The following is a 7,006-nucleotide window of genomic DNA, read 5'->3' on the forward strand; positions in this document are numbered from 1 at the left end:
AGATTTAAAAATAAAAAACAAGTGGTGTTAGATTTAAAATTAATTCACAAAAAGTGTTAAATTTTTTTTTAAAAAAATCCCCTCCTACCGCGCGGGCACTAGCCAGCTACGGCCCTGCGGCATAGGAGAACGCAAATCGAGGGCTCTATTCCGCAGGACCTCAAATTGCCGGCTAATTTGGATGGCTGATTTGAAACATCGTTTTATGACTAAAAAAATATGGCTAATTCTGACTTATAAGCTTAAGTGAAGCGAGCCAAGATGCACCAGAGAGATCCGACGGTAGATAATAAGTCCTTATTTAGTTCCCACCCCAAAACTTTATACCCTGTTACATCGAATATTTGATACATATATGGAGTATTAAATATAGACTAAAAATAACTAATTACACAGTTTACGACTAATTTACGAGATCAATCTTTTAAGTCTAATTAGTTCATAACTTGACAATAAAGTGCTATAGTAACACATGTGCTAATAACGAATTCTGTAATTTATTTTTTTATTAGTATCCAAACACCCCATGCGATACCCCTATGTAACATCCGATGTGATATCCCAAAACTTTACACGCTGAATCTAATCAAGACCTAACGCCCTGTTCGCTTGGCTTATAAGCTATTTTTTCAGTCAACGAACAATATTTTTCTCTCACACCAAATCAGTCAATAGTATTTTCAGCCATGGCTTATCAGCCAAATAAATAGGGCATAAATCGAGTGAGAACCTCGAGAACCACTTGGGTGAAAGGTAGATTTAGCGAAACAGTATCGGCGACACCACTAAACGGGATAACCCCGGTGAGAGACGTCACGGCCCAGGCCGTAGCTGGATATACATATACCACCATTGCCGAAAAACTCCTCAACATCACAATATGGCCATGGTTTCAAGCATCACATCCTATATAGTGCCCGTAGGTGGATATATAGATGTACCACCATCGCCCAAAAACTCGTCAACACGGACACTTGGTCATGGTTTCAAGTATCACATCCTATAGCCGACGTCGAGGAGAGGTGTGGTGTGTCGCCAATTTGCCAAACTCCCACGACCTCTTGCAATGAGATACCACCGTCACTGCCTATTATTATGGATGAAAACAGGACGGGAAATTCCCGTACCGACCGACACCGTATACCACATTAACCGATTGCATACCGTTTTTGTAGGAAAAATAGGAAACGGGAAACCGACACCGTATTTTAGGCTGGAACGGGAACGGAATCAGTTAAGGAATTTTCCCGACTGTATTCACGGTTCCCGTATTCGGGTAGAAAAAATTCCGGCGGTATTCCTGTATTTTGTACACCTAAACCTCATATTCAGCCCACTGATTGATGCAGCCCACGAAACCTTCCACTCCCTCGCGCCACAGGCCCAACCCACTCCTGTCCGCTACTCCCTCCCGTTCACTGGATGAGGCAAGGCGATATCGATATACATTAGTTGCTAAGTATCAGTTTTTGTCATCAATTCTGTATTCTTCATGGTTCAACAATATAATAACGCTCCAGGACGTTATGAACTCGTCCACTTGTTTGCATATGGTTGCTATTGTTGCATCGAGCTCATTGTTTTAAGTGGTTACATATATTTATGTTCTCGTTTTGGGTTACCGCTTACAGATCGTAATCGACACGTTCCCGTTTGAAATATTCTGTTCCCGATATCCCATAATATCGGTTTCGTTTTCCCATCCGGCCTTCCCGTCCCGTTTATGTTCTCGGCAAAAAAAATACATGAGCGAAAATAGTTAAGACATTTTCCCAACCGTTCCCGACTATTTTCATCCCTACCTATTATCTATCATCGCCACGTTTTACAGTCGACAAGTTGTATCTGCAAGTTTCTGAGGTCGTGGTAATATGCATGTATTGGCTACAAGATCATCTTGCACAAGGACAAGAAAGTCCGGCCTCGAAGGCATTGCACGGCACAAATTATTGTTGCGATTTGCAAAAAGATACTACTAATCTACTATCTGCTCCAAACAGCGCTGATGTGCGCTGAGCCGCTGACGGATATACACGGCGCCGCACCGGGCAAACGAACGCTACGCCGTCTGTTTCTCCAATCCTAACGGCTTGGCAACGAGCTGGAGGAGCACCCGCCTGGGCGTGGCCAGCCCGGGCGCGTCCGACATGTCGAGGTCCCCCGGCGCCGCGCCGCCCGGCAGCGCCCAGTCGAACTGGCGCACCAGATTAGCCAGGGCGAGCTCCACGGTGGCCAGCCCGAACTGCATCCCGGGGCAGACCCGGCGCCCGGCCCCGAACGGGACGAACTGGAAGTGCGCGCCCCGGAAGTCCACCGCCTCGCTGTCGCTGCTATCCAAGAACCTCTCGGGGCGGAACTCGTCGGGCGCGCTCCACGACGCCGGGTCGCGGCCGACGGCCCAGGCGTTGACGAACACGCGCGTGCCCCGGGCCACGTGGAAGCCCAGCACCCAGCACCGTCGTGTCGCGCATGCACTCGCAGGGCAGGAGCAGCGGCACGGCCCGCAGATACGGCGTCGTCGTCACGTCCAGCGGCCACGGTGCTGCTGGCGGCCGCCGATGCACGGACTTCACTCTTGAGCCGCTCCATGGCCGCGGGGTTCCTGACCAGCTCCGACATGGCTCACTCCAGCGTGATGAAGGACGTCTCGGTGCCGGCCGCGAACATGTCCGCCAGCAGCGACTTGATGGCGTCCCTGGTGAGCTCGAACCCGTCGTCCTGCTTCTCCTCCGCCTGCAGCGCCAGCAGCACGTCCACGAAATCCTCCTCCTCGCCGTCGCCGCCGTCACCGCGGCGGCGCCGCGCCTCGTGCTCCTGGACCACCTTCTCCAGCACCTCGTCCCACCGCTTGAAGTTCCTCCACGCCCTCGCGCCGGCGCCGGACAGCGCGTCCGCCCACGCCAGCGACGGGAAGTAGTCCCCGACGCAGAACCCGCCCAGCAGCGCCGTGTTCTCCTCGATCAGGGCCCGGAACAGCTCGCTCCTCTGGCCTTCCTCCTCCCGGGACAGCCTCCCGGTCCCGGACACCGCCCGGCAGATCACGCCGTTCGTGAAGCCGTACAGCGCCTTGCTCACGTCCACCACGCCCGCTTCGGGCGAGGAGGACGCGCGCTCCCTGATGGCCCGCACCAGCGCGGCGACCTCCCGCTCCCGCACGCCGTCGAAGCTGTGCGACTGCACGGCGCTGAGCACGTGCGCGGAGCAGAGGCGGCGCACGTACCGCCAGTGTTCGCCGTGGGGCGCGAACACAAGGTCCTGGAACCCGTTCGTCAGGATCTCGGCCGTGCGGAAGTAAGGCCGCGTGCCGAAGGCGCCCTCGTGCTCGCGCATGAGCGCCGCGGCGGCGGCCGGGGAGGAGGCCACCAGCGCGGGTACCTGGCCCAGGCGGAGCCGCATAAGGTCGAGCGCGCCGTGCGTCGCGGGGAGCGCGCGCAGGGCGCGGTGGGGGAGAGCACCCGCCTGGTGCAGGCTCCCGATCAGAGGCAAGCCCCGGGGAGGGAGGCAAGGTGCGTTCCGGCCGGCAGCCCAGACCTTGGTGAGGTAGAAGAAAGGTTTATTTGAATCGTTACCGTTACAGTTCTCAGAATTTTCATCTATTTTAAAATCTAGTCTTTCAGCTGCTTGGGCCCACTGACAGTCATATACGCACTGTTTTCTTTTCTGTACGGACGATTTTGCCCCCATCCGAAAATGAAAGAGCCCTGCGCTGCGGCCATGGCCCCATCTCTTAGCCCCTTCTCCTCCTCGCGCTCACTCTGTCTCTCACTCTCTCATCATCCCGACGCGGCAACGGCGGGGGAACCCTAACCCTAGCCGCCGACGTCCTGGAGCCCGCGCCCACGCCCGAGTCAGCTGCCGCCGCCGGCCATCTCCACTGCCGCCCGCGCTCGGGCTGTCCTCTCGTGGCCCCATCTCTTGGTCTGTAGGCTCTGCTCTGTGGCTGCGCCTAGCTTTTGAAGCCATGGCCGGGCAGTGGACTGGAAGCCCAATGAAGGTACCTTCGACGGGCTCGAGCGCGATGGGCAGCGGTAGAAGGGAGTGCCCTTATTGCCATGTTCCTTTGGTCCGGATCTAGAGCAAGCAGCCGACGACAAAGGGTCAGTGGTTTCTCACGTGCCCGTACAATATTAAGGTTAGAATTCTTGACATTGTTGACCTCACCGTGTCTCTTGATGCTACTCTGATTGATGTTTTTTTGTGTGCAGTGATCATACTACCTGCGGTTTCATCTGCTCTGAGTTGCAGATTGAGGCCTTAGAAGCAAAGGAACGCCGATTGCATACGGGTAAGGAGACATCAGCTGACTATTATGCCGAGTTGAAGGAAGAATTGCAAGAGTTGAAGCAAACCGTGGATAGTGTTGTAGCTGATCTGTGGAAACTGAAGGTCCAACCTGCTAAGTCGAAGCCGGAGCTGGACACAAAGAAATGCCATATTGTGCTTGATTGTTCAGTTGTATCGCCAGTTTTTTTTGGCTTTGTAGGTGTTCTAATTGGTGCATTTGTTGTTGCTATCATGTGGAAGTGAACAGCTAGAATGTGTGTTAGTCAGCTAATGTAAGTGTGGGTTGGTTGTGTTGGAGCTGTGGCACCCTGTTTCTTTTGTGTACTGATGAGGTCCAAACCTTCCGATTAAGTTACAAATCTGTGGTTAGCTTCCAGTGAGCTCAACTTGATCTGTGGTAGCTTAACTTGATCTGTGGTCGCCATGTTTGCAGGGCTTCCCTGTCAACTGCCACTGCCTGCATGAGCATTTATGATTCTACAAGTCAATTGTTTGTCTTTTATGATTGTTCCACTCATCCAAGATGATCACTTCTGCAATATCAACATCACTAACTGATACCTTGACCACTTTGAGGTTATTGCTGATCAAGCTAAGCTCCTTTATCACATTTGGGAGTATTCCATCTGTCCACTGTCTAGCAAGCATCTTCCTAGTGTATCTCTTCTTCATGATCAGCTCTCTGATTCTGTCAACTAATTCTTGCAGTAGCAGACCTTTGAACTTCTTTATTTGTGCATTGAAGCTCTCTAAAACATTATTTGTCAAGTAGTCACACTTACTGTTTTCTGAAAATGCACACCTATATCAGATTCTGTTGTGGTGCTCCTCAAGGTACTCAATGGCTTTAGGTGCAAACTCAAAAATTTTCTTCATGTGCCACTGAAACAACCCTTTTTTCTCGAACGTGCAGGAGAACTGCGCATCAATATATTAAGAAGAAAAAAGGAGGGGGAAAAGAGCCCCAAAAAACTGTTACAAAAACACAGAAACAAAAAACTGTTACAGAGAAAAGGGTCTGCAACCCACCCTAAGAACCCAAACTACGTTGTGTCTCTAGAGAACTATCCACCGGACCCAAAAAGAGCTAGGAGGTAGGAGCCAGGGCAAGGAGATAAGAAACTCCTCGAGCCCCTGCTGCTGACCACTGCTGAGCTTCTTCCTTAAAAGCTGAGAGGACCCTAGCTAGGTTAGGAGTTCCACCATCAAAAACACAATGATTTCGATGCTTCCAAATTAACCAAGCTCCCAAAATAATAATGGAATTGAACCCCTTCTTCACTTGACCAGAAAGCCTGCTGCAAGCACCCTCCCACCAGTCCACAAAAATCAAATCAACCATTTGTGGAGCCACATCTTGCAGTCCAAAAGATTGCAGAATGTTGTACCATGTTTGCCGGGCGAAGACACAAGAGATCAGAAGATGGTCTATTGTTTCACCAGCCTGATCACAGAGTGGACACTGCGTTGGGTGATCAAGACCTCGACGTGCTAGTCTGTCAGCTGTCCAACATCTATTGTGAGCTACTGTCCACATGAAGAACTTGCACTTCCCTGGGGCCCAGCTCTTCCAGATCAACTCCCAAGGACTGAAATGAGTGGCTCCAATGAACAAGGCCTCATAAGCCGATTTATTAGAATACATACCGGAAGCTGAAAGTTTCTAGATATGTGTATCTTCCACCTCAGGATGCAGTACCACATTTGACAAAAGCCCCCAAAGGTGAAGGTATTCAATCAGAACAGGCACACTTAAAGCACCTCTTATATCAGAAACCCATTTCCCCCCCGTGATAGCATCGTAAACTGATCTTTTCCTTGCTCTGGTTGCTATAGCGCTAAACAGATGTGGCATGGCCTGTTCTAAGCTCTGACCAAGCAACCATCTATCTGTCCAAAAACAAGTATTTTTTTCCATTGCCTACTACTGTCTCAACAGCCATAGCAAAGAAGGCTTGGACTTGAGAATGAGCTTGGATGGGGAAAAAAACCCAGGCTTTGTCAGGTTCTGTTTTCTGCAGCCATAACCATCGGAGTTTTAAAGCCCATCCCAAATTTTGAAGATTAGAAATACCAAGACCTCCCAGATTCAGAGATCTAGTGACCTTTGGCCAGGCTAGCAAACAGTGCCCCCCCTGACATCTCTTCTTCCTTTCCATAGGAAACCCCTTCTTATCTTATCAATTGCCTTCAAAGCCCATGAGGGTAGATCAAGTGCCATGATGATGTAGATCAACATTGAGGTGAGAACAAACTGAACCAAGACCACTCTTCCAGCTTTCGTAAGCAAATCAGCTTTCTAGCTTGGTAGTCGATCTGCAATTTTCTCGATGATGGGCTGAACCTGTTCTTTGGATAGCTTATGAGGAGAAAGGGGGACCCCTAGGTATTTACAAGGGAAGTCGGAAAGCTGACAAGGTAGGGTTTCCTGCAGGACTGCTCTGTCATCCACATTACACCTTATAGGGAGAACACTACTTTTCTGAAGGTTTGTTGTAAGGCCGGATGCATTTCCAAAAAGTTGCAAGATATCCAAGGTTATTTCAATGTCACTGGTTGTTGGACTCAAGAAGAACACCACATCATCTGCATACAAGGAAATCCTATGCTCCAATGCCCTTCTGGCAAGTGGCTGCAACAAATTCTCATCTGCAGCTTTCTTCACCAAGTAGTATAGCACATCCATGACCAAAATGAAAAGCATCGGTGACAATGGATCCCC

At 50.5% G+C, this 7,006-nt stretch overlaps 2 pseudogenes; one reads left to right on the plus strand and one right to left on the minus strand.

Annotated features, from left to right (window-relative positions):
* Nucleotides 1-924: 924 nt before the first annotated feature.
* LOC136518073 (cytochrome P450 71A1-like) lies at nucleotides 925-3,809 on the minus strand (annotated as a pseudogene).
* A 152-nt stretch (nucleotides 3,810-3,961) lies between these two features.
* On the plus strand, nucleotides 3,962-6,233 carry LOC136518078 (uncharacterized; annotated as a pseudogene).
* Nucleotides 6,234-7,006: the final 773 nt, after the last annotated feature.

Source organism: Miscanthus floridulus, chromosome 17, assembly GCF_019320115.1.
Source record: "Miscanthus floridulus cultivar M001 chromosome 17, ASM1932011v1, whole genome shotgun sequence".
Lineage (NCBI taxonomy): Eukaryota > Viridiplantae > Streptophyta > Magnoliopsida > Poales > Poaceae > Miscanthus > Miscanthus floridulus.